Genomic DNA, 22,752 nt, shown 5'->3' on the forward strand with positions numbered 1-22,752 from the left:
TCCATGTCTTGCAATCAGGAATCAGCCACTTCCTGGGGACTGACAGCTGCCCTGCTGATCACCACACACCACGGTGATTAGCAGGTGCCATGTGCTTGCGAGTAAACTGATATTACACTGCATGTTAATTACAGTTGAATTTTTAAAAAAAAGTCCATATAGGGCAAAGAAGACATTTCTACAGAAATTTTAACGTATTTTGATCTAAATGATAATGAAAATTGAATATATTAGAGGGATATCTGTAATACTGAGTGCATATAAAATGTCCAGTGACTTTAAAATTTTCTGCTGACTCATGATTACAAGTCTATCTATAAGTATACTTCAGTATACTCACAACAAAAACACTTCTCCAGGGGTAAATTAGACAAGCACAAGTTCCCATGGAGGCAGTAATAATGTTATGTTTCCAAAGAATTTCAAACACATCAGAGCCAGGAGGGAAATGGTCAGGCAAAATATGGACAGATAAAATATGAAATAATATCAGAAATGATGGGGAATCTTAAAGATGTTTACAATCTATCTGTCGCAAAGAATCATCTTTATAAACCCTTTACCAGCCTCCAGGAGGTTATAAGCACACCTCACAAATGTCTCCTCACACAGGATCAAGAGGACAGATAGCTTACAAAAGAGCAGGAACAAACTTGTGGGGGTGATGACTGTGTTTGCTATCTTGTGGTCATGGTTTCATTGCTGCTTACATATGTCAAATATCAATGATCTGTATTCTTTAAAAAGGTGTTGTTACCCTATACAAATTACACGACCCTGAAGCTGTAGGAAAGATGTAAAAGGCACCACTGAGAAATTTCATTTTGCTGACAAACATATTACAACTGTGTTTTAATAGTAAGAATTTGTAAGCCAATGTAAAATAGAAAAATTAAGAAAATGCAAATTTATAGTAGATAAGAAGTCAATGACTTCTGGTGTACATTCACGAAGTACCTGGATAAAATCCTTTGGAATATCTCCAAACTGTGCCCCAAATTCATGGAAGAACAGAAGGAAATAAAAACACAAAATGTACTAGAGATACAAATGAGATTGTTCTAGAGAAAGATGTTGACAGATATGGATATATCTGAGAGAGACGGGCAACTGCTATTATAATAATATGGGATTATTTTTCCAAGAAAATAAATTACACATTATGGTTCACTTTTTGATGTTTTCTTTCAATGTTCACTTTGATTCTGAATCACAGCTCAAAATGTCAGATTTCTGAGGTACATAAAGATTTGCATAATCAGGTGATCATGTATATTTTGATAATATCTGTCGGATTTTAAGTTACCTGAACACGCATCTTCAAATAGCCCAATGAAAGGAATTCATGTTTCTATTTCATGGTATTGTGCCAAAATCAATCAATAGCAACTCTGAAAATGGATCTCTCAAATAATACAAAATTCCTGGGTATGGTAAACCAAAACAATAGTACACATCTCATTCTACAAAAACTGGACTTAGAAGCATTTTAGGAGCAAAACACTCGCAATGCAATTCATACTAATTCACATACCAAGCTTAATTGTGTGCAAAGAAACCTGTCTAGAAAGTAGCCTCTGAAATCTATAACATTTTCATCTTCAGCTCTCAGAGATGAGATCACAAAAATGTGTAATGGCGGGAAATACACACTCACCGTCTTTGACTAGCCACTGTCTGAAAGAAAGCAGTAGCTGTCAGCACAATGGTTGGTCATGGGGTTCAAATGCACCAAAGACAGAGGCCATCTTGTCACGAAGGTAAAACATCTTCGGCTGTGTGGTCCCTCTGGCAGCTGTCTGGCAGCTGATATCGGTAGGTGACGCTGAACTAGATTAGATCCAATGAGGCCAGGAACACGAGGTTCTCACGGTCAACGGCCATGAGTAGGTGGAGGTGGGAAATGCAAGACAAGTTAGTTGATGGAAGAATTCAGAGATGAGGTAGGGAGAGAGCTGAACCAATCTGTGAGAGGCAGCCTAGGTACAGGGGGAAATTTCTCATAAAGACAATCAAGAATTTTCCTCCTTCATAGTCTCAAAAGAAACAGAATCGATTCTATTTAGATGGGAGGCATTCGTGTGGAATGATTCTGCCTCAATGCAAGGGTTATTCCTGACTACTGGGACTTTCCAGACCCCGCTCTAAGGATCTGGTACATGCCAATCTAAAGAAATGTACTTATCTCTATGGTGTTCTCTGTCTGTCTGTCTGCCTCTCTCACTCTCCTAGGGGTACAAGTTTTGCTTTTCAATGATAGAGTGAAATAGTCACACTGGGAACCAGGTGTTTCATTATATTTGGACAATCCTAAGGACATTCAGAACCCTCCTTGCTTTGAGTAAATCAACACTCTGCACATACTTAGCTAAAATAAGGACAACAATTCATTCACTTCCGGATCGTGTCGCCCCTTGTGATTTTCCTATCATAAATGTCCAAGCGAGATGCAGCCACTTAGTTTCTGCTGGGCTTATGAGGCTCCCGTCAACACAGTTGGACACAGAGTCCCGGGGGACAGCCTCCAAGACCCGAGGCAAAGGGCTGACTCAGAAGTTGCTAGAAGTCAACAAACCAGGAAGCACAGAGCCCAAAGACATTTCACTTTTTAACACTCTGTACCAACACCAATGCTCCAGTTACCTCTGTTCCCAGGGCTACCAAACTTCACAAATATGAACAATGTGCTGATAGGAAAACGAACTACATATAAGACGGACCCTAAGCTTACAAAGCCTGAAGCAGGATCTTAACAGGGCTTCCAGGAGCCGGTCTAATATCCATAGTTCCTATTAAATAAGAGTTCTTGACATTGTTAAAAACAACTTTAATGAAATAATTCCCACATCATAGAAACACCTATTTAAGTCAATCAGCTCAATAGCTTTTAGTATCTTCACAAATCCTTCCTTCTTGACACTATAAACCTACTATGATCAGGTTTACATCCTGTCACCACTGCTCTTTTTGGACCAAGCAGCACAGACAGGACCCAGAACTTGATGCGGACAGCTGTGGCCACAACCACTTCAGGCTGGTGGAGAAACCTGCCCTGTGGTCCTCGGTCTTCAGGAAGAAATGAAGTTCTTCTGAAGTTCCCATCAAAAGCCCCATAGAGAAGCTGTTGTTTAACCACAGTGTGAAAGAACCCAATAGGAAGGAAGAATCCACCGATGTCCCATGTTTACTGACATTTGTGTTTGGGTAACCAGGACACCCAAGCACAAGGAGCCAGAAAAACAGCCTCTGCATCTTCCTGTCCTGGTCCTTTAAGGGGACTCTAGGGTTCCAGGCGGGAGGTGGAGACGGAGGATGGGGTGTAGGTGTGCAAGGGAGGAGTGGGGAGGGATGGGAAAGGGGGGAGGGGTGGTAATTGGGGATGGGAGAGGAGTATAAAAAGGGGGTGGGTTAGGGAAGGGGTGTGTCAGGAGAAGAAGGGGGTCAGGGACAGGACCAGGATCAGATCAAGTACAAGAGGGGTGGGGGGGAGGATTCAGACAGGTTAGTAGGTCAGCAGGTCAGTAAATAACTAGATAAGCAGGACATAAACAGCAGGTTAAGTGGACTCTCAGGAGCAGGTGGAGCAGAGGAAGATCCTTCTTCTTCCAAGCCCTCACCTGTCTAGGTGTTGCCTTAGCAACCCAGAGCCTTGATACTCTCTCTCGACCAATCAGCTGCCCTCACCCCTGGTAGAGCAATACGGACACCCCCTGTGACCTCATTTTTAAAAAGCCACTTCCCGCCTGGTGCACCACCACGTGCCATCCCAACGACAGGTCCTCTCTGGAAAGTTGGCCGACCTTCCGGTTTCTGGGCCCTCCCAACCCAGCTCTCTGTCACTTTTGAGGGCTCTCTCCTTCCTTTCTGAACTCCCATCTGCCATGGGCAATAGCTGAACAACAGAGAAAGCAAAGGAGGACACAGCTGCAAGAACAATCAAATGCACACGCAGACAGGAAGGTTTAACTCTCTCTCAGTCAAAACAGATAGAACATCCATAAGGTAGACATCTTGATAGCAAACCATCTGAATCCCACAGCTAGATTCATGTATGTGTTCTCATGGACATAACACTGTAGAGGACACATTCACTTCAGGCACAGAGGATACGGTTACAAACATTCACCCTATTTATTATGGCCATAAGGGAAATTTCAGAGGAATGAAATGATTTCAGAGGAAGGAAATCACACAAAGCATGTTTCGGTGATAGAATGTGCTAGAAATCACTAATAAAGAGGAAGCGAGAAATTCCCGTATGTTTAAAAATTGAGAAGTTCCTCTAGAAGTAGAGTATGAGTCAAGAAATCCCAAAGCAAAAGAGCTATATTTGAACTGAATGATAGGAGCAAAATAAAATTGTAATCCAGAATGTCTCCTGGCCTAGAATATCCTGGAATGTTGGTGTGAGAAGACTGTCTGGTCCCCAAATCATCTCTAATTGACCTAGACATTTTAACACCACAAACAGTGGTAGATCTGTCACTTATCTGTGTGACCCTCCTACCTATTGGCATGGGCTGTACATTATGAACCTTACGGGGGATGCGGGGGCGGGGGGTTGGATCCAGCTGACTCACAAGGGATCTCCTGCAATCTCCAGGAATGAGAGCATTTTAAGAGAAATAGTTCATCAGCTTCTCTCCTGGGGGACCCGGGACAACACCCAGATTGTTGACAACACCAGGTGTGCTGGCCGGGGAAGGCCAAGCAGGTGGGCAGGGGCCAGGGACCCAGGTGACTAGGCAAACCTACTGTAATCATCTCTCCCGGGCTCTGTCCTGAGCTGAGCTTCCTAAATAGTTTCTCTGCATGATTGACTCAATGATTCCCCAACTGAAAATCATTGCTCTAAATCCCCTCACTTTTATTTTTACATAAATTTATTGTAACAGGAACCACTCTGGCACTGCTAAAATAGCAAAGCAAGGGCTCCAGCCTAAATATAAAGAAACCATACAAAACAACCAAAACCAAAACAAAACAGGAATGAAAAACCAAGAGCGTTACATTCCCTTTAGATCCTGCTGCATTGCCTCAAGAGCCCCAGGGTTGGGCTGTCCTGGTTATACAAGGAGAGGCCAGCAACAGAGGGGGTGGAGTCTGACTGGCCCAAAAGTGAATGGGAGAGAGGCCCTGACAATAAGGGGGCCTAGGGAATTTCAAGAAGGGTGGCCAGGGTCACCCTGATTATAACTGGAGCAGGGACCGGGGAAAGAAGAGGCAGTGGACAGAGTCTGGGGGGACTTGAACAAGTGAGATCATTCATGGAGGTGAGGAAGTGTCCCCAAGGCCAGTGTCAGCCTCCCATCTGGGGAGCCCTTCGTGGCCCCTGGGGGCAGGGCCAGGAACCTAGAGTTCGAGATCCAGTGTGCTGCTTACCAGCTGTGTGACCCTGGACTGGTTTCCTTCAGTAAAATGGGAGTGTCCATGCCTGTGTCCAGAACTGTGCTGAGGACAAGAGGAAGCCACGTGCTGAGCACTAGTGGATATCAGCGCCATCACCTCCCTGGGGCATGTGTCTTCCCAGTCTGGTGCCTTAAAAGTTGCACAGCTGTTAAAGGCAACAAAGGTGAAAACCACAGTTCCCTCCAATTTCAGACCTGTGCCAAGCCTTTGCCTTTGCGGACATCACCTCTCGGGACCCAGTAGCAGTACCATCTGTAATCCCTTGCACGGATGAGGAATCAGGCTCAGAGCCCTCAAGGGGAAGGCTGGACCCAGGCTGAGAAAAGGCTCCCTGCTGACTTGGGTCTGGGAGGGGATGTTGGGAGAGTGGGAAGCTGGGGCGTGGAGACTCCAGAGAGAGCAGGGGCCACAAAGATGCTTGGCCCCATAGCCCAGCTTTGTCCAGGTCAGCCTGTACAGAAGCTGAGGCCAAACCAGAGGGCAAGGTCACAGCCCGGCTCCTGCACCTCAGGCTGCCGGTCATTCATCTCTGTGGTCACGATAATGCTGTCATATACTAGTCCTGATGATGCCATTAGTGCTTTTATTGTGGTGGGAGAAGGCACAGCCCACTTTGACACACCCCAAGGATCCTGGAGAGACTCGCCTGTCTCCCTCACTTGACCTGCCCCCATGCAACACCCCCAGTCTAAGTGTACCCTGTCTCTACCCTGTGTCCCTGTCCCTGTGGCCACCCTACCCTGGCCACTCTCTGGAATCCAGGCCTGGGCACAACCCTCAGTAAGGCACTGACATGGGGCACATGCCCAGCACAGGGTTGGAACCAGGAAAACACCCCCTTCCATGACAACTTAGATGGGACAGGTCATACCAGGGTCTGTGCACCCCTTCTTCTTGTAGTGGCCTCCATTAGAGTGCCAGAGCTGTCCTGGAGTGTGTGTGTGTGTGTGTGTAATCTGCAACATGCACCTGTGAGTCGGAGTTCTGTGTCTGTGGGTATATTGACTGTGGACATAAATTTCCTGTTATTTGGTTGTTTTCATGTTTTCTGATGAGGTTTTGGGGTGACAGTGGGTTCATGGGGAAAGAATTCTTGAAGTCATCTTTGGTGCAAAAAAGGTGATTTCATTAAAGCATGGGGACAGGACCAGTGGCCCTGGCTGAAGAGCGGCCCAGGCACCATGAGGAGAGACTAGTTATATACTATGGAGCTGGGACGAGGTCAAGTCCAGGGGAAGCTTCCAATGAGACTTTCATACGCTAAAGAAGATTCCCAAGAAAAAAAAGAAAAAAAAAAAAGAATACTCCCAGGATACTGGCTGCCTAGCTATTGTCAAACTAGGGTTGTTTGCCCTCTAGCAAAGCATTAGCAGTAAGACAGAGGGAGAGATGTTTCACTCTGCTGACCTCAAGCCAATGGGCTGCAGGTTATAAGGAAATTTAGTTCTACCTGCCATTTCTTTCTGCCTTAGTTTCCTACATCACTATGGAGGGATGATGCTGGGGCTCTAGGAAACCAAGTCCGTAGGTTTCTGGAGATTACGATGGCCTTTTTCTCACGATTTACTAAGATATTTGTAAATAGATGGAGACAAGCCCTGCAGGTCTATGATCTCTATCAGTTAACCATTTGGGATTTTTTTTTTCCTTTTGCTTTGTTCTTGGGCAGCCAGGAGTGCCCAAGGGCTATCACACATATCCCACCCGGGGGTGGGGGCTGGGGTTTGAGGCCTGGCAGCTTGCTTTATGCTCCCTCATCATTTTCCTCTTGTGTTTACCTGTATGCATGTGTATCTGTATCTGTGTCTCTGAATGAGCATATATCTGCTGTGCAAATCTCTGTGTCTGTGACTGTATTACCCATATCTCTCGGGTACATGTGTCCCTGTGAGAGTATCTGTGCGTATCTGTGTTTCATATCTGTGAGTGTATTGGTTGTATGTGTGAATTTGCTGACACTTTGGGTGTTTCTGACCACAACTGTGTATGTGTGTTTTCTGTGTGCCCAGTGTGTGTAGGGTTTGCTTCATGGGAGTGTTGCACAGGTCCCTGAGGATTATTCTACCCGTTTTATGGAACTAAAAAACTGTTCAAGGTCACCCGGCGCATCACTGCAGGAACTGAGGCACAAACCTGAGTGTCTCTGAAATCAGAGTTCAGCCTCCTTCCTCACTCTGTGCTGTAAGCAGAGTCTGAAACTCAAGGAGGCTGCAGGAAAGGCAATGTTTGAGGTAAAGAAAGCCCCTCCAAACCTGATTTGCCTTTTTCACTTCTAAATAGGTTCTTCATCATGAGCTTCAGGGGGTCCCTGGACCCTTCGGGAGTGGAGTGGAAATTTTGTTTGTGCATTTTTCTCGAGCAAGAAGCCATAGCTTTCACCACTTTCTCTAAGGAGTCCCCACCCCCCCAGAATTCCATGTTATTCAGGCTTTCAAGAAGTTCACAAAGTAGGTTATCAGGACAGCTACCATGAACTTGGTCAGCGCTACTCTCTGCGAATCCCCTGGGCTTCCCTGGAGTGCTGAAATTCCTGAAAACCCAGCCCAAAAGCCAAAGATGCTTTCCCCCAAGGCAGCCCTTCCCAGGACATGCAACTGAGATGAGAGTTCTTAAGAGGCCTCCTCCATATCCGGGAAAATCAGTCATCAAAGAAGAGTCCACTCACTCTACGCACCACATAAAAGGATTCGGCATAAGGACAGGAAATCTGAGAACTCCCGTGTATGGTCTTTGGTCGTTAAAGTGAGGAATCGACGCAATATGTGTATGGATGCTGGCACCCTCACTTGACATGCCCACGTCAGACAGAGAGAATCGGGAAGCTCAGACCAAGAACGGTGACTGGCACCGGCACCATCATTGGGATATGCTGCCCATATTACAGCTATGTGCCCCCCGAGAGGAGATACGCAGATACATTATCTAGGGATAGCGAGGCTAACCATCACTAAGCAGGCACAGGGCTTAAACCGCCCCTCCGCACCCCATAACACAACCGCAGGCTGAAGAAAATACTGAGAGAGGAAGCACAAGAAAACAATTGTGTCGACTCTTCCCTTCTCTTCAACAGCTAGCTTGTCACAATGTTACAAACAATGATGTTCTATTCAGATCAAAGCAAAGTCAGGCAAGAATAATCAAAACTGTCATGAAAAATATTCAAAATATGGACTGTTTATTAATGGTAAGTTTTTTCCTCAACATGTATCATGCTTTGATGTTACCTAATGATTGCATGACGTCATTGCCCTTACAAATTTTAAAATAGTATTTACTGCATCTTCAGCTCAGTTTAAAATTTGTATTTATGTATGCTTTATAATGTACCTAATAACTGTTTACTGGTACACGCACATACTTATTAGTACAACAAATGTGTACGGATTAGGGTACATACGAAAAAACATCTGAAAATACGTGTCCATAAAGCTTCATAAATAAGACCATGGAAATCACCAACTAGGTGCTGTAAACCAAAAAATTCCCAAGGATTTGCCATCTCTTTGTGGCACGTAGTTTGGGTGCTCCTCAAACAATGTGCATTCATGCTACCTAGGGGCCTTGATAAAATGCAGATTCTATTTCAATAAGTCTGTGGCAGGGCATGCGATTCTTCCGCTCAAGCTCCCAGGTCATGAAAATGAGGCTGCTCCACAGGACACACTCTGAGTAGTAAGTTCCTAAAAGAACTATAATGGTAACTATTAAGTGCCCACTTGACTGGGCCACAGGGTGCCCAAATATTTGGTCACAGGTCATTCTGGATGCGTCTGAGAATGGGTGTTTGGATGAGATGAACACTGACATTCAACAGACTGAGTAGATGGCCTTCCATCACTCGGGTGGGCCTCGTCTAATCAGTTGAAGGCACGCACAGCCCAAAAGGCCCACGCTTTTGGGGCCGACCAGCACTAAGGGAACTGGGTGGGGGTGGAGACAGAGGGGAACCTGAGAGCTTCCTAAAGAGGGAAGTCAGCCCCGGGAGGCAACCAACAGCTTCCCTGGGAAAATGCACATCTGGTGTTGTCAGTTCTACCAATTTCTCAAGAGAAGTCAGAAATTGGGATTTCTATGTGAAATCTCCTTGGTTCTAAGTTGGGTTTCAAACACAATACATGACAGACACTGAAGAAATTTTACAGCCCAGATGCAGTGAGCCTTGACTGGATCCAAGTTTGAAATCCCATGCTCCAGAGGACATTTCTGGCATGACCAGGAGAGTATTACCGTGATTGGCTATTTGATGGTATTAGAGTTTCTGTCCTGCTTCTTGAGTGCGATCCTGGGATTGTGTTGTGTGGGAGAATGTCCTTGTTCTTAGGCGATCCACGCTGAAGTATTTAGGGAGAAAGGGAGAGGGCAAATGAAAATACAGAGTGGGTGCTAAAGCAGATATGACAAGATACTCATAATTGCGTGGCCTAGATTAGTAACTCTCAACTGGGGGTGATTCTACCCCCAGATGACATGTGGCTATGACTGAGGACATTTTTTTTTAACTGTCACAGCTGGGTTGTAAGGGGGGTGCTACTGGCACCTAGTGGGGGGAGTTGCAGCAGGCTGCCAGAAACCCTACGATGCACAGAACAGCCCCCCAAAACCGAGAATGAGCCGGCCCCAATGGCAGTCGTACCGGGAGTGAAAAACCCTAAAGACATTTTTAACCTTCTTTCAAGTTTTGTCTTTTGTATGTGTAAAATGTTTCACAGTAAAAAAAAGAGAGAGAGAGAGAAACTTAAAAATAAGAATACATAAATAATGGTGCCTGGATGGTTCAGTTGGTTGGGACTCTGACTTCAGCCTAGGTCATGATCTCTCCATTCCCGGGTTCGAGCCCTGTGTTGGGCTCTGTGCTGACAGCTCAGAGCCTGGAGCCTGGTTCAGATTCTGTGTCTCCCTCTCTCTCTCTGCCCCTGCCCTGCTCATGCTTTGTCTCTCTCTCTCTCTCTCTCTCAAAAAGAAATAAAAATTAAAAAATTTTTTTGAAAAAGAATACATAAATAGCAATACCTTGCAGACCAAACAAAACATGTCTGCGTGGTTGGGTAACCACAGCCGGCCACTGTTTGCAGTCACTTGTTCTGATACATATGGCAGGATGTAACGCTACTATGGCTGGTGAATGAGGGTCTCTGAAGTTCTTCCTATATCTTGGGCAAGACCCCTGCAGCTCCTGGAATCAGAGACTTTCTCCTGTTTTCAGGTCCCAGTCGGCCCAGAAGGGAGCAGCCGACATGCCCAGGATTCTGGGTCTGAAAACCAACATCACAGAGGTCTCTTCTAGGATGCCTCAAGTGCACAGGTCACGAGGAGCACTTGGTGATGTGGGGCTGCTTTCCGATGAAATGAGAATGAACGCTTCATCTCAGTGACCCGCACAGCCAGGCCAAGACAAAATAAATTAAGAGGCTGTGGCCGAGATGGTAATTTCACCCGGAAGCTCTCAGGTAGCTGGGTGTATGCCACCCAGGTACCCCCTGACCTGTGGCTGGGACTTGAAATGGTTAATTGCATACACAGGGCACCATGCATTTGGACGGTCCTGGGGGCAGCCCCCAGCACAAATACACAAATACACAAAGCAGAAATACGTGCAGAAAACACACAACCAAATGCAAATAAGAGAGTGGCATTGGATTAATGCATCCAATTCCAAGACTGTAAAATAGTCCCAAACTCAAGAACACTCTTCCTTAAACATGAAGGCCACTTTTGAGGAGCCATTCAGGGAGGCTGCTACATGCGGATTTCAGGGGCTCATCCCAGACCTTTGCTGACCCGGAATCTTTCCCTTTCTGGACAGAACACAAGAATATGCATTCTAGGAAGCTGCCCACCCCCACCCAATATTCACTCAAACTGAAAACACACTTGAAATCAGGGGGCTGGGGACTGCAGTTTTATAATTGGGTGACCTTGGAGAAGCCACCGAACCTGAGCCATGATTTTGTCATCTATAAGTGGGAACTAATAGCACCTGTCTCCTAAGGTGGTCATACACACTAAAGGAGTGTTTACATACACATGCACCAGAGTGTACACACACACACACACACACACACACACACACACACACACACACCCCTCTACTGCAGTGCCTGGCAAATGTTCTTTCCTTTTCCGTCAGAGTAACTGGCCACACATTGGAAAGCCTAGAGAGCTTTACAGAAGTACACAGACTCAGCAACCCTAGAGATTGTGATCTAAACTGCCTAGGGCTGGCCCCTAGCAAGAGGGTTGTTTTGTTTTTTGTTTTGTTTTGTTTTGTTTTGTTTTGTTTTGTTTTGTTTTTTAAAGCACTCCAGGTGGTCCTAAACAGCAGCTGGGGTTGTAAACCACACCTGGGAAACTGTCAATAAAAATCAACTATCCTTTCTCTTCAAGAGAATGTACTTCCATGGCATTCTGGAATTTCCAAGCTGTATACCCGGAGAATCTTGTGTCCAGGCTTTTTCAGAGGTGTGGATGCCCCAATATTCAACACCCAACCAGCACTTTGGTGGTCCCTGAAGAAGTGGCTGCAACCAACTAAGCTGGGGGGATTCTTTCTCCAGACAGAGCTGCAAGGTGGCAAGACAGGAATAAGATTCCCTCCTGAGCCCTCAGGTCTGCGGTGGAGCTCTGTCTCAACAGGAATACCCAGATCACACAGAGCCTGAAGATCACACATCACCTTCCCCCTCTGCAGGCCAAAGGGAGCCACCCACCCTTAGCTCAGCTCCCACCTTCCCACCTCCCCTTCTCCTGCCTTTCCTACTCTCCTTCATCCCCCACCCAAACACCCAGGAGGGCTCCTGGAAGGGCTGGTTTGCAAGGGAAAGGCTCAGTGGATACTTCAGCAGAGGAATTAATACGAATCTGCAAGGCAGCCTACCTATCCCTGGGGGCCTCTCTCCCTACCAAGGCGACACCCATTGCCTGCCGCAGTCCCGCCACCATAGTTTCCTTCACCTTAACACAGACCCCAGGAAACTACAGGGGCTGGCAGGGACTGCTGGGAAGTGAAACTCCTGCCTGTGGGGCTGGGGATAGGGCATCTTGGAGATGCAGGAGGTGGGCGGGGCATGCGTGTTACTCTCGGTCAGTTTCCTGAATCCCCTCAAAGCTAACACTCCTGCTTCAAGACCCCAACATCCACCCACACCTCCCTGCTGACCCAAACCAAGAGGAATTTTCTCACCTCTTGCCCCAAATCCCTCCCCTCTGGGGGGAAAAAATAATCGGATACTCTGCGTATAAATAGAAAATAATTACTAGTGAGGTGGTCATGTTCTTCCGCCTATTTTGGGTGGGTCTCTTTGTTCAGGTTTTTTAGGCAGGCGCACCAAGTTCCTGCATCCACAGGAGCACACATGGGCCCCCGCCGAAGGTGTGGGGAGGGTGTGTGTCTGTGTGTAGGGGGGGGGGGGACACATGGCGACACCGTTGCCCACACTCCGCAAGATCCAGCTAGCTAGCGCCCAGCCATCCAGCTGTTCCAAGACCGCCAGTCGCTCTCCAACCCCGCCCGCCCAGACCTCCAGCCAACCCTGACCTGCGTCGCGTCTGGGGGCTGCTTCCCGGTGGCTGCGCCCTCTGCCTCCAAACTTACTGGGTTCTGCGAATCAATTTAGACACTTTTTTTAAAAGCAAAAGGAAAATCGCTCCATTAATCCCCAAATGCCTTCTCCCATCTGCTGCAACTCGCTCCCGCTGGGACTTGCATAATGAATAAGGCAACCGGGAAGGTTGAGGAATCAGGGGGGCAGGAGGAGGGCTCCCGCCCTTGGAGTCCTCGCCAACCCCTGCAAGGGGCTCAGCGCCGGGCGGAGGCCCTGGCCCCCAGCAGGGAGAAGTGGCGACAGCGGAAAGCGGGCAGGGGTCCGGATGGCGGGGAGGCAACCAAGGTCCCAATTCCAGGAACCTGGCAGCTCAGGGAGAGAGAGAAGAGGCCGCTCCAGGCAAGGCTTTTCTTCTCGTCCTCCCTCTCTCTCTCCACCTCCCTCGCTTCTTTTTCACGACCCTTACGAGTTGCAGGCGGCACACACTGCTTCCCTCCCTCACACGTGCCGCCCTTCCTTTTCGGGCCGCCTGTCCTGTTTACCTAGAAGCTGGCATCTGGAATCCGAGAGGTAGACCCTTCGCCAAAACCCAAGACTCCGGGGCCCTGAGCTCCCGGGCTGTGTGTGTCTCAGATCCGCTTGAATCCTAGGTGGGAAAGGACAGCGAGACGGTGAGGGGTGGTGCAGAGACCACCCCCTACATACACACACGCGCTCAAGTCCACACCTGTGCGGAGCCCAGCGCCCCTTCTCCGCGCCTGGAGCAGAAATTGGCTGCCCAGGCGATCTCCGCCAGCGGAGATGGGGGCTGGGGGGTGGGGGGAGCGCCATTGCCCAAGGAAAGGTGGAGAGGGAAGAGGAAGGAGAGCGGCGCCTGGAGGGGAGGCGACGGAGTTGGGTGGAGGGGAGGCAGCCTACCTGGACTTGGCTTCCTTTGCCGCCGGTGCGCTTTCTCCAGCCCCAGCTTGGTGAAGATGCCTACAAGCATGACGGCCAGCACCCCGCACATGATGTAAAGGATCCGGTTGGTCTTGTCCTTTGTGGGGTGGTGCTGGGGGCCGTCCTTGCGAGCGGGAGGCTTGCGGGTGTGGAGCCACAGCAGAATGTCAGAGTTGGTGCAGGTGCTCTGGTTCAGTCGCCGCTTCTTAAAATGTGCAGCAGAACCGCAAGTCACAAGTCCCTCAGCAGAAGATGAAGTCGCCCGAGGAACAATTGAACGGCTGGTCCCACTGGTCCCTGATACCGAAGTAGCCCCGGCAGAAGTTCGGCGTGGGCGCTCGGGTGGGGGACGCGTCCCAGACCCCCGCGCCCTCGCTGGCCTCTTCCGAGGCGGCCCCCAGAGCGGCTGCACGCCCCCCTCCCCGCGCCAGCACTACCACGCAGCCCGGCTGAGCCAGCTGCCCGTGCCCCGCTCGCTCCTGCGCCCGGCACACGCGGGCGCACAGCTCGGTGAGGAAGCTGCCGAGGAGCAGCCGGAGGACGCTACGAATCATGTCTCCCAGCCTGGGCTCGGCCGGACGCCTCTCCAGGCGCGGCCGAAGCTGCCGAGGCTGTTGCCAGGGGCTGCGAGCGGCCGCCAGGCACACAGGCAGGGAGAGGCGCGGGGCTCTCGGTGGTGGGCGGCCCCTGCGCTGGGCTCAGCCCGCGTTCGCCGCCCCGGCGCCGCGCGCAGCGCGCCTAAGGGGAGGGGCCAGGCGGGGAGGAGCGCGCCTGGCCGAGCTGGGGGAGGAGGAGTGGGGGCAAGCGCTGGGTGCACGTCCGGCCCCCTACAGGGAGAGGCGGAGGCCGGAGAGCAGCGGAGAGTGGGTCGGTCCGTGCCTCGTCTAGGCCGGCGGCTCCGGACTAGCCGCCCTGCGCCCGCTCTCAGGATCCCTCTCAGCTCTCCAGCTTGCTAAGTCCCCTGGAGAGAGCCAAGCAACGCTTTTGGTATGAAGAGAGGGCAGGAGGAAAGGGGGGGGGGGGAGGGAAGGAGGGGTGGAAAGGTCGCGAGCTCCAAGGAGGCGGGGGCGCGGAAGAGGTGAGTCGGCAGGGCTGGCGGGAGCGAGTTGGGGGGCGGGAGTGCAGAGCTGAACTAGGCTAGCGGGCGGGGAGGGGGGAGCGTCGGCAGCCTCTGGGGCTGAAGGCACCGCTCGGGTTTCCCAGCAGGTGGAGGATGGCTGCGGGACCTCCCGCGCCCTCTCCGGGAGGGAGGCGCGGCTCAGACCTGTTCCGGGCGAAGAGGCGGCTCAGCCCCTGGCTTTTTCAGGCGTGTGCGCAGGAGCTGCGGCTCCAATCTGCCCTCCAGGGAAGGGGGGATTCACAGGGGCTAGGTAGGGACAGACTAAGTGGCTTCCACTCCAAGGCAAACTGAGACACAGTCTGATCGGATCGCCCCTCCAGGGTGCCCGGGCCGTCTCGCCCTTCCTTTCCCCGACTGAGCCCTCTAGCCAGGCGCGCGTCCGGGGTGGTTCTACTCCCTGGGACTTGCCTAGGAACAAGACTGAGCTGGGAAGGCGCGGTGGCAAGCCACTGGACCCAGGGTAAGGACCCCCGGGAGAGGGCCGTGGGAAGAACTGAAGTCAAAGAAGCCCAGGGGTTGGAAAGAGGCAGCAGACCAGGCCCAGGCAGGGGCACGTCCCACGTCCCGGAAGGTCTTTCCTTGGGACTCTCGCAGGCCCCAGGACCTGCCACTTGTGTCCTTCTAAGACCTCACGGGGGCCTTCCCTGCGTTCTACAGGAGGGCACACAGCACGCCCAGATCCAGTGCAGCACAAAGCCTGGACACCTAGCCTCAGCCACCCTCCCGCATCTGGAGCTCGCGCGTGGGTCTCTGGAGTCGGCTGGCCCCTTGCTCACGGAGCCCCCCAGACATCCTCACCCGATGTGGTGCAGTCTGGCCTTGCTTCCTGGGCTTCCAGCCTCTGGTCCTTGCCCTTCAGCATTTCCAAATCTGCCCTCTCCACTCAGCTGATTCCAGCTGGAATCAGTTGGCCCTCTCTCATTTATCCCACTTGTTTCCTCTGCTTGAGTTTGACTCCAGTAGCCCCCAAAACAGGATTTGCACCAAAGCTGCTACACTGAATTTAGATCTCCACACGCCCCTGTTTTGTTTTGTTTTGTTTTGTTTTGATTGCATTAACTAAGTATACACCTTGCAGTCACCTGGGCAGTTTGCAGGGAAATGATGTCTCCACCACCCTCCCCTCCACTGGTCTTCAGTCAGGGGCTTCTCCGGGCATTTTCAAAGCACCCAAAAGTTGGGCCACCAATAAAATGACATAGTGGGTTCTCTTTAACCGAAAAAGCATGGTGGGAGGTGGTTACTGAACTCCTTTGCAAGTTTTCTCAAAATGACAGGGAGTTTGGCTCACTGTGCCTTCCTTGGAAGAATGTCACCTCCTGTCTTCTGAAAGACTAGCATAGAATGACCCTGTTCCAGCAAAAAATGAATCAGGCCGACACTGACCCAGCATATCCAGGAGTATGCCAGCCCTCGGAGACTCACTGAATCGCGGGCTGTATGATGTCCCAAACCCACCTGGACAAGGTGTGAGATTGTTTAGTCTAAATGCATCAGAGCCATCGGAACGAGGTTCCCAAAATACAGCAGTGTGGCATGTGGGTCGACCCACACCCACCACCACTGTGTGAGCCTCTACAAACACAAGCATTGGTGTGTGAGAACTAATGATGGCTGATATCTGATGCCTACAATATGCTCACTAAGCTTGTCTTTTCTAAAGTCACCTCCTCACAGATGCTCAAAGCAGTGCCTAGCATCTTGCAGACAATCTGGGAATAGTTGCTAAACCACTGGAGTGACTGATCTCCTGTAACTCTATCTCTAGGTGATACTACGAGGCCCACACAACAGAGGGAGGAACTGAGGCCCAAGCGATTGAACCAGATGCCCACAGTAGAGCACCAAGGGACGCTACATAGTTGGCATTTGACCCAAGAAATGTGACTCCAGGGTCTGTGTTGTAACCATTGCAGGTAGTGCCTGCCTAAAATAGGCCTCCAGACTCCCTGTCCATCTGACATTACATTATGTATTTGGTTTTTGCCTATCTCCGCACATTGAACGGTAAACTCCAGGGCAGAAAGGGGCCTTGACTCCTGCAGCATCTCCCAGCACCTACAGCAGCAAGAAGCATGAAAAACACTCAAAAACTATGTACAGGCTGTTTTGATGAACTTACTAAACTCTTATGCAACCCATGGTGTGAAACCAAGGGAGGAAAGAAATGCAAACAACAGGGACTGACCATGGAGTTTCTGCTGTCAGGACCACACAGAGGGATTGGGATATTTCTAGGCATTAATCAGAATTGGAAAGGACCCTTCCAGCAGGCCTGCCAAGGTCCAAGAGGCTGAGGCTCAGAGAGGTTAAGGTCTTTGTCCCAAGGTCACATGGTCAGCAAATGGGAAAGCCAGGGCTGGGTGCAGAATGCCAGACTCCTAACCTCTGCTTTCCTGCCTGCCCACCCCCACTGCACCCCACCGAGGCACCTCCCAGCAAGCATCAGGGCTGGGAGCCTAGGACAAGGGCCTGGTAGGAGGATAGGTCACAGACACCTTCCCGCAAGAGTTGGGGTTGTTCAGACACATTTAAATTTGATTTTAAAAAAGAGAGACAGAACAAAACAAACAAACAGAACAAAACACCTTCGCCAAAAGAGACAAAATCTAGACAAAAAAGTCCATTTTAGAATCTGTCTCCAATCTCTGTAAAATATTGCCTGTCACCAGAATATTTGACTTCGGTCCTCAGGGGAGATTCACTCTGGCTGCTATTCCAGGCTTTACTTAACAGAGACTGCCCCCGTTTGTCACAAGGAGAGTGCAGGGAGTCTGCTTGGGAAAGAAGCCAACCTGATAGAAGGACCCTTTGTGGCTTATTTGCCAGATCCCAAACTTTAAACCTGCTATCCCTGTGAACTTCAACCAAACCAAATTCCCTTGCTGTTCCCGCCTGGAACATTGCCCACACCCATTTCCCAAGCCTTTGAAAAATATGTACAAGAAGGGGGGAATCAGGTTCATTTTCCTCTCTAAAGGAAGAAAGCCACTTTCCTCTGGGTATGTCAACTCAGTAAATAGAGTCACTGCCTCCTAATAGAAGTGTGATTATACACAACATGTCCCCATTTGGAACATGTGGTTGAGAAAGCATTTCTGTAAGGGTTCCCGGTGTGGAGGGGTGCGGTGTGTGTGTGTGTGTGTGTGTGTGTGTGTGTGTGTGTGTGTGTGTGTGTGTGTGAAGGGATGGTGGTGGTTATTCACTTCCTAATTGAGACACCTGTCAAGCTCATAGAAGATGAAAAATCATCATCAAAGACCACCCCCACCACTACCCAAATGAATTCCTGCAAATGTGTTGAAATTAACATGCAGCTCTTCAGGAAAGTGCTTTCTATGAAAGAGATGATGACATTATTATTTACAACACAGGCACTTTTAGTATCTAAGGAAGAATCTCGTTGGATCTAGGCTTAATTATGTCAGTCTGCAGCACAATTTGCAAGGAACCTGCAACCATACTCCCCAATAATTAAGGGGAAGGAGCGATGTTACAAAGGAGGTTTGCTCACCAGGACTCGGAGCCCACGTCAGTCTATATGCAACTCCACAAATTAGACGCTGTGTTGTGGCCCTCACCAGAAGGCATTGATTATTAATAGTCCTCATCGGGTGACTCTTAGGGTTTCAAAAAGGTTTCATAGCAACTGTTAGCCTTGCGAAAAAAGAAAAGAGATGACACACAACCTGTTGGTTGGAAACCTTAAGAGCTGCCTGGGGGCTGGGGGAGATCAAAACTGGACCCCCAAATACAGAGGGCAAGGAGAGACCAAAGGAGGAGGCAGATGTCTCCAGATGGGTGGATGGTGGGGGTAATAAGCAAGGGAACTTACAAGGCCTGCCCTGGGCCCTGCAAGGCAAGTGGATCTCTCCACCTGCCTGCCAGAATCTTACAAGTTTATATTACACACAACCCACAATAGGGGTCAGTAGTATATCGTCCAGATGGTCTCAGCAGCACTTTGCTCTCTCAAGGCTGCATCCTTGAAGCAGACTCCTCGTGCCAGAACAGTGTTTGGAATATACATTGCAAGGACAGGGGAGGGGGTGATGAGCCTCAGTTTGCCCACTGCCAGCTCAGGGTTCAACTGAAGGTCATGTCCCCTCGATGACTTTCTCCAACAGAAGCCAAAATGTGGCCAGCACCTTGCCGTGCTGGGGCAACATGCTGGTTTGATATATTTTATTCTTTTGTTCTGAAAAGAGAAAGGAAACTACAAGAGAAGTGAAGTGGGTCTAAATTTTTGGTTCCCCCAGACCACAAGTAGTAGGTGAGATGATTTTTGGTGGTACCCAAACATGTTTTGTAAATAGTTTTATATTTATGTTAATATGTGTCAGAAAAAATTAATGACACATCAAACACTTGGCTTCAGGGAAAAACATTTAAGGTGCACATCAATTTAAAGTCCATTTAAGAAGAATAATAAATACATTATAGTATTTATTAATAAAGTAAAAATGCAGAAAATAAGATGAAGTGTCTTGTGTTTAGGAAACGTGGGTTTTGGTATGAGGACAGGGTTTCTCAGCTTCAATGCTATCGACATTTTATTTTAATGTTTATGTATTTATTTTTGAGAGCGAGACAGAGCGTGAGCAGAGCAGGGACAGAGAGAGAGAGAGAGAGAGAGAGAGAGAGAGAGAGAGGACAACACGGAATCTGAAGCAGGCTCCAGCCTCTGAGCTGTCAGCCCTGACCCAGAGGAGTAGCTCAAACTCTCGGACCGTGAGAACATGACCTGAGCCAAAGTCAGTAGCTTAACTGGCTGAGCCACCCAGGTGCCCCAATGCTATTGACATTTTGGAGTGGATCATTCTGTGATGGGGGGAGCCGATGTGGGGGGCTGTCCTGTGCATCGTAGAAGGTTCAGGGGCATCTCTGGACTCTACCCACTAGATGCCAGTAGCACCTCCAGTTGCCACAACCAAACACAGGTGATGAGCAGACATTGCGAAATCAGTTGAGAACCGCCCCATGTTTAAATCCTAGTTCTTTCTGTATGAGGTTTATGACCTCAAATGAGTCGCTTAACCTCTCTAAGCCTCAGTTTCCCCACCTATAAGATGTGGATATGAATGGGTCTTTCCCGGGACACCTGGGTGACTCTTTCGGCTAAGCCTCTCTGACTCTTGACTTTAGCTCAGATCATGATCTCATGGTTGGTGAGTTCAAGCCCCATGTTGGGCTCCACGCTGACACCGAGGAGCCTGCTTGGAATTCATTCTCTCCCTCAGCCCCTCCCCCATGCGCTTGCTTGCTCTCTCTGTCTCTCTCAATAAATAAATAAATAAATAAATAAATAAATAAATAAATAAATAAATAAATACTTTTAAAAAAGAATGGTGTTTTCCCCAGGAATATTACAAACACTCCATATCTTGCATAGAGCACTTAGCACAGTGAAATGGAACTTTGGCAGTGCTTAGTAAACAGTCATTCTTAAGACAGGAAACCTGAAGGAGCCTAGCAGGTGGCAGGCGCTGCCCTGAGTCCTGGGGAGACAGAAGGCTGAGACAACATCCTTGCTCTCCAGGATCTCAGATCTCCAGGACAGGATAGAATATAGAGGCAGGGCAAGCTTCCTGGGCATGCAGTCTGGACAGCCTTACAGCAACCCATGTTCAGGAGGGCCCCATGCTTCGCCTGCTGCTCTGCAATTGTCGTGAAACTCTTAAATGATTTCTGAACACGGGGCCTCACCAATTCTGCAGCCAGTCTTCTATGTAGGGGATGCAACTCTGGCAAAATGAGAGGTCAAGCATTTGGGAACTTACAGGGGGCTGTTTCACTCCGCCTACACAGGCAAAGGCGTCTCTTAAAGTGTTGACATCAAATCAGTCCTAGCTTACATGTATGTAAGCATTCTCAGCAATATAGCAACATGAATTTTTTATTTTAAGTAGGCTTTATGCCTAGTGTGGAGTCCAACTAGTGTGAACTCACAACCCTGAGATCAAGACCTGAGCTGAGATCAAGTTTAACCAATGGAGCTGCCCAGGCACCCCACAGCAGGAAGAATTTTGGTAGATTCTCTTTATTTTATTTTATTTTATTTTATTTTATTTTATTTTATTTTATTTTAATTTTTTTTTAACGTTTATTTATTTTTGAGACAGAGAGAGACAGAGCATGAACAGGGGAGGGTCAGAGAGAGGGAGACACAGAATCTGAAACAGGCTCCAGGCTCTGAGCTGTCAGCACAGAGTCGACACGGGGCTCGAACTCACGGACCGTGAGATCATGACCTGAGCCGAAGTCAGACGCTTAACTGACTGAGCCACCCAGACGCCCCAGATTCTCTTTAAAAATAGTTCTCCGGGACCTGGGTGACTCAGTCGGTTAAGTATCCAACTCCTGATCTCAGCTCAGGGTATGATCTAACAATTCCTGAGATCAAGCCCCACATGGGACTCTGAGCTGACAGTGTGGAGCCTGCTTGGGATTCTCTCTTTCCCTATCTTTCTGACCCCCCACCAAAATAAATAAATAAACTTAAAAAAAACCCCAGGTAGTTGTCAAATGTCAGTCCCAAGAACAATACTGAAGTTTTCCATAGTTAAGTTTCCACTGGTCCATAGAAAATTGAGAAAAATTATGGTTGATGAAATAGATATTCTATAAGCAGCTCTCTTAAAGGCTGTATACTCTATTTGTGTAACAATCACTTTCTAAACTATGTTAGTCTTGGGTGTGTGTTTGTGTGTGTAAATATTTCTTACCAGGGTAAAATGGTAAACTTATCATTCCTAATTTTTGGTCATTTTACTATAGACGAATCCCAGAGTCTGGGATGACTAATGTAAGAACCTCACAGTAGGTTTTGTTCACAAGAAAAGTGGTAGTTTGAGGCAATTCTCTGAATAATTTAAGTCTCTCCAACTGTGCTGTGAAACCAAAATAGGTTTTAGGGTCATGCATTTTCCAGCTAGCTACATTGGCTAAAATGATGAGGTATATCCCCAGGAATTAGCTACGGCTGGATGCAAACCACACAACTCCCCGGACCCATGTCTCTCTGCTCCAACAAATGCCTATAAATACAGATTGTATCAGAGAGTTTTTTCCATGTAACAAATCATCCCAACATTTAGTGGCTTAAAATAATAACTGCTTATTTAACTAACAGTTCCGCAGATTGGCAACTTAGGTTGGCCTCAACTGGATGGTTCCTCTGGTCTTGGTTGGACTCACTCATGCATTTGCTGCTAAACTGCCAGGTCACCAGGGTGCTGGTTGGTCTGGGACAGCCTTCATTTGGGACAGCTCCTCTCTGTCCCATGAGATTTCTCATAAGCCATCAGGGTAGCCAAGGCTTTTTCACATGACGCCTGGGCAGGGTTCCTAGTCACTAAAATAAAGCACGTGAGACTTATTGAGACCCAGGGTCAGCACAGGCACGTCATCACTGTGCCACATTCTGTTGGCACAAAACAAGCTACAAAGGCAGTTTATATTCAAGGAGAATATGGAAGAGTGGCAAGGTTGCATTGCAAAGGGACATGCATGTGGTGCCTGGGTGGCTCACTCACTTAAGCATCCGACTTTTGATGTCAGCTTGGGCTATGATCTCACAGTTTGTGAGTTCGAGCCCTGTGTCAGGCTCTGTGCTGACAGCGGGGAGCCGGCTTGGGATTCTGTCTCTCCCTCTCTCTGCTCCTTGACCACTTGCTCTCTCTCTTTCTCTCTCTCTGAAAATAAAAAGAAAGAAAGAAAGAAAGAAAAGAAAAGGGACATGCA

At 48.7% G+C, this 22,752-nt stretch overlaps 1 protein-coding gene, 1 long non-coding RNA gene and 1 pseudogene across 2 annotated transcripts in view; 2 read left to right on the forward strand and 1 right to left on the reverse strand.

The window, feature by feature from the left end:
- LOC122478354 (transport and Golgi organization protein 1 homolog) overlaps positions 1 to 22,752 on the forward strand; it is a 318,345-nt gene that overhangs the window by 26,663 nt on the left and 268,930 nt on the right. The window lies entirely within an intron of this gene.
- LOC122478353 lies at positions 426 to 14,585 on the reverse strand (annotated as a pseudogene).
- LOC122478361 lies at positions 14,675 to 18,048 on the forward strand. The gene is made up of 2 exons (XR_006295968.1): positions 14,675 to 14,876; positions 15,093 to 18,048. It is a non-coding gene; the product is annotated as an uncharacterized LOC122478361 (long non-coding RNA).

Source organism: Prionailurus bengalensis, unplaced genomic scaffold (genome assembly GCF_016509475.1).
Source record: "Prionailurus bengalensis isolate Pbe53 unplaced genomic scaffold, Fcat_Pben_1.1_paternal_pri Un_scaffold_53, whole genome shotgun sequence".
In the NCBI taxonomy this organism is placed as follows: domain Eukaryota; kingdom Metazoa; phylum Chordata; class Mammalia; order Carnivora; family Felidae; genus Prionailurus; species Prionailurus bengalensis.